Source organism: Lutra lutra, chromosome 9 (assembly GCF_902655055.1).
Source record: "Lutra lutra chromosome 9, mLutLut1.2, whole genome shotgun sequence".
In the NCBI taxonomy this organism is placed as follows: Eukaryota; Metazoa; Chordata; class Mammalia; order Carnivora; family Mustelidae; genus Lutra; species Lutra lutra.
The window spans coordinates 80,812,721-80,817,790 of NC_062286.1; the positions used below are offsets into that span (position 1 = coordinate 80,812,721).

General features: G+C 34.9%; 1 pseudogene; it reads left to right on the plus strand.

Annotated features, from left to right (window-relative positions):
* The first annotated feature begins 2,628 nt into the window (after positions 1 to 2,628).
* LOC125110209 (uncharacterized) lies at positions 2,629 to 2,749 on the plus strand (annotated as a pseudogene).
* Positions 2,750 to 5,070: the final 2,321 nt, after the last annotated feature.

Consider the following 5,070-nt stretch of genomic DNA (forward strand, 5'->3'; position numbering starts at 1 on the left):
TACCCAATAGTGTGATTATTGGATCATAAGGTAGTTCTGTCTTTAACTTTGTAAGGAAATTTCATACTGTTTTCCACACCAGCTGCACCACTTTGCATTCCTACCAACAGCACCCCAAGTGTCCTTTTCCTCCATATTGTCAGCAACACATGTTGTTCCTTGATTTTTGTTTTTAGACCTTCTAACAGGGATGAGGTGGCATTTCATTGTGGTTTTGATATGCATTTTCCTGGTCATGAGCAATGTTGAGCATATGTTCACATGTCTGTTGGCCATCTAGAGGTCTTCTTTGGAAAAATGTTCATGTCTTCTGCCCATTTTTTAACTGGATTATTTGGTTTTGGGTGTTGAGTTGTAGAAGTTTTCTTTATATATATTGTATACTAACTCTTGCAAATATCTTCTCCCATTCCATAGGTTATTATACAGTTTTGCTGATTGTTTCCTTTGCTGTGTAGAAGCTTTTTATCTGATGTAGTCCTAATAGTTTATTTTTGCTTTTATTTCCTTTGCCTCAGGAGGGCTATCTAGAAAAAGGTTGCTACAGCCAATGTCAGAGATCATTGCCTGTACTTTCTTTAAGGATTTTAATATTTTCAGGTCTCACACCTAGGCTCTTAATTCATTTTGAGTTTATTTTTGTGTACACTAAAACAAAGTGGTCCAGTTTCATTCTTGGGCATGTTGCTGCCCAGTTTCCCCAACACATTTTTTGAAGAAACTGTTTTTGCTGCCGGTCAGATATTCATTCCTCCTTTAGAAGATTAATCGACCATATAATTGTGGGTTTATTTCTGGGCTTTCTGTTCTGTTGATCTATGTGCCTGTTTTTGTGCTACCACCATAATCTTAATTATTATAGTTTTGTAATACAAAGTAAAGTCTGAAATTGTGAGGCTTCCAGTTTTTATCTTTTTCAAGATTACTTTGGCTATTTGGGGCCTCTTTTTGGTTCCACATAAATTTTGGGATTGTGTGTTCTAGTTCTTTGAGAAATGCTGTTGATATTTTGATAGGGATTACATTAAATCTGTAGACTGCTTTTGGTGGTATAGACATTTTAACCGTATTTGTTCTTCTGGAACACCTGGGTGGCTCAGTCTGTGAGGCGTCTGCCTTTGGCTTAGGTCACAATCTTGACTGAGAGTGTTCAGAATCTCCTGGTCCAAGAGAGTGCCAGCTAGCACCTGCACGGACCACTCTCAGGGGAGGGTGTGGAGCTCGACTCAAACCCTGGTTGGACAATGTGCATGCAGAGCACAAAAGGCTGTGGTTCTAGACAGTGCTGGCTGGTGTCCAGACCAGACTCTCTCACGGGCGCCAACCACCCAGATGCTCCCAGGCGCACCAGCGGCTCAGGGACCAAGACCTGGCTTCTTGGCTGCACTCTCTGGTTCCCCACCTGCGGTGGCCATCCTGGGTCCTTGGGCTTAAGTCCCTATCCCTAACTGCCCAATTCCAGCAATTATCCCTTAAGTTCTTTTGCTCTTTTTGAGTGCTTTCAACCGGACTCCAAGTTAATGCTGTTCCCCAATCACAGGGCACTCTCATACTGGGGTATTACTTTTCAATGGGTCTCTTCTGGTGGCTCCCTCCCCTTTTGTTTATCTTCTGATGTCAGTCCGATGTTCCCACTCTGCTTTACCTGCCCACTGGCATCTTCTGTCCCCATAGAGATCCAGAAGTGTATAATTCTAATCTCAGGCTGATTTCATGGGTGATCAGAGTTCTTTGGTAGGTAATCAGCTCACTTTAGGGGACAGGTTGAAACAGCACCTCCTACTTCTCCGCCATCTTGTCTCCCTCCTACTTCTCTGCCATCCTGTCTCCCTCCCCCTTTGTCATTATTATAGACCTTCACAAATCTGGTGGATTTGTGGTTAGTACATAATGGTGGTTTTAACTGACATTTATCGAATGATCCAAAAAACCTCAGTTTTTGTTCTGTGTGTTTATACATAGTCTCTTGTACGTTCTCTTTATACGTGTTTCCTCAGAAATACTGGGAATATACTTCTCCAGTTTATCCATTGACTTTTTACTCTCTTAATAGTTGATAGACAGAAGTTCTTACTTCTACTATAATCCCTTAATGGTTAACACATTTTGCATCCAGTACGGAAACTTTGATCTTCTCTAGTGTCATCGAAGTGCAAATTTCATCTCCAAAAGTTGCATTTCATGCATGCATGACATATATTTAATATACATGGTGTTAGATCTCAGAGTTCACTATATTGTCTTAACACTCCTTGGTGCACAGTTTAGGAATTACAGAGTGAGTGTGAATTCATGTTTCTTCTGTCTGCTTTAGCTAGTGCTATTTTGAAGGAGTTCGCCAATAAATCAATTAGCAAATAAAGATATTAATAATTACTTCATATGATCTCCTCTTCGACCTATCATCATATTCCCTATTTAATCTTGATAGTTATAGTTTGTTATTTTTCCTTTGCATCTTTTATTTTTCTTGAACAAATGATTGTTTATTTAATTAATTTAATTATTTAATTAGTACAATGTACTATCTAATTAGTACATTGTACTATTTTAAAAGTAAGGTTTGTTTTGTTTAAATTTCTATTATATTTTTGTTTTTTAGTTATTTTTTAAAAAATACTCAGCCTAATTGCTTCTCGGCCTTTTGGCTAAGATCAAGTGTAGTATCTGTTCTTATCAGTTTAAAATACTCAGCCTATTATTTTTCTTTATTTTATTATGTTCAATTAGCCAACATACAGGACATCATTAGTTTTTGATACAGTGTTCAATGATTCATTCGTTACCTATAACACCTGGTCCTCAATGCCACATGTGACTTTTGAAATCAGGACAAAAAATTTTAAACATTTTACTTTCAGGAATCATAAGTGTTTAGTCATCCTAGGATTTCTTACCACTTATTTTTCATTTCTGAAGTGTGTTTTTCATTTATTCACTCTTTCTTACTTATTCTCACCTCATTTCTGAGATTTTCATTTCAAAATAGTAAAGAATTACTTTCATCTGCTTTATGAATGTGAACCTAAGTCAGATTTTAATGGTAGGTAAGGTGTTACTTTGTGCTTTCCTCTGTGATAACTTCACAGGATGTTTGACCTCTGTGTTGAGCAGTTCATTTGGTATGAGATTAGTTGTCTGAAAGCCTTAAGAATGAGAGAATTGGGATAATTTTTGCACCTCAACAAAGTAATGGAATAAAGATGTTCATAATAGTTACTTATTTTTTATATTCTTGGAATTTTAGTGGTAAGACCTTTTTACATTCTCACTGTAGCAGTATGTCTTCTCTTTTCTTTGTATCCGTGTTCCTCTCTCTCTTCTGGTGTCACTGTTGTTACAGGTTGTTACAATCTTCTTGATTGTTTCAAGGGACAAACTTCTGAATTTTTGGCTTTGTGAATTTACTGGTTATTTGCTATATCATTGATTCCTTACTGAATTATTTCCCTGCTTCTCCATCCTTGTCTTTTAATTTGTTCTCTAGTGTTATAAGATGAACATTTAGATCATTAATCTTAGGCCTTTCCTATTTCCTATCATAAGAATGTAAAGTTATGTTTTTCTCTCTAAGCATAATAAATGCCTTCTGCAAATATTGGTATGTAATACGTTCATCCTAATTTATTTAAAGTCACTTGTAATTTCCTAAGTTGATCTGTGAATTATTCCTTTTTGACATATGTGTTAATAAAAAGCAACTTGTTATTTTTAAATACTTGCGACTTTCTCAGGTATCTAATTTCACTGATTCTAATTTGCTTCTGTTTGTGTCAGAGGACATAGTCTGAAAGAGTGCTCTCCTTTGAAATTGAAGGACATTTGTTTTCTGGCCCAGCTCAGTGTCTACATTAGTAAACGTTTCATGTGTTCCAGAGAAGAACTTGAATTGTCTGGTATTAGATGTAGTTTTCTAGGAATACCATTTGGGATACAGTAATCAATAGCGATATTCAGGTCTTCCATATCTCTATTGCTATTTCGCCCAGTTGGTCTGTCAATTATTGGCTGGCATTAAAGATCATAATTATGATCATGGATTTGCCTGGTAGTTTTGCCAAATCATACTTCAGCTATTTTGCAGTTCCATTATTTCCATTATTTGGGGAATACAATATCAATGTTAAGTTTTCTGATATATTAAGCCTGTAATCATTATGAATTGTCACTTCTGCCCTTTGGTAATATTCCTTGTCTCTATCTATTTGTTCTTGTATTTAGACAATTATTTTAGTCACTCTAGCTTTATTATGATTCAAGATGCATAGTACATAATTTTGCTTCTTTTTAGTTTCAATATCTTGGTGCTTTCGATTTAACATATATCTTTAGTAAAAGCATATACCTGAGTTCAGATTTTATACCTAGCCTAAAAATCTGTGTTCCAAGAGTTTTTTTTAATTTTAAATAATCACAAACATGAATATTTTAATATTATGTTAATTGAAAAAATATTACAATTCCATCCATAAAAGATCATATTACAAAAGTATGCACTTCCTGGAACAGATGTACATACACACATTTTGAGCAGCATTTTTTATTTCATTGAAAACAATTTTACTATCCTCTCATCAAAGAGTAAGAAAAGAATACATATCTATATTATGGACCAGGAATATAAATAAACATCATACAGACATTTTTAAAAGATGATGGGTAAGTAAGTAATCACAGGCTCCAACTAAGGTCTACAGCTTTTGGATAAGGAGGAAAAAAAACAATATTACAAAATTCATACTTGCCCAGTAAAGAAGGGTTTGGTTTCTGCATTCAGAGTTGGAATCTTAGTATACTGTGTACACAAATAAATGCCTTTGTGAATCTTTCACAATTAGAACAAATTAAGCCATATGCTAAAATATTCACAGCACTTTTTTACAGCATGAGACTCATAAGATTTCTGAAAAACACTCAAAGAGTGAAAATATCACATCTGTTTTTCCATAAAAAGATCAATTTAGTAAAGAGTAATGCTTGAAAATAATAAAATAATTGAAAAAAATGATTTCAAAATTATTGAAAAATGATTATGGTTGCATTTTAAAAACAAGAATGAAAATTATACAC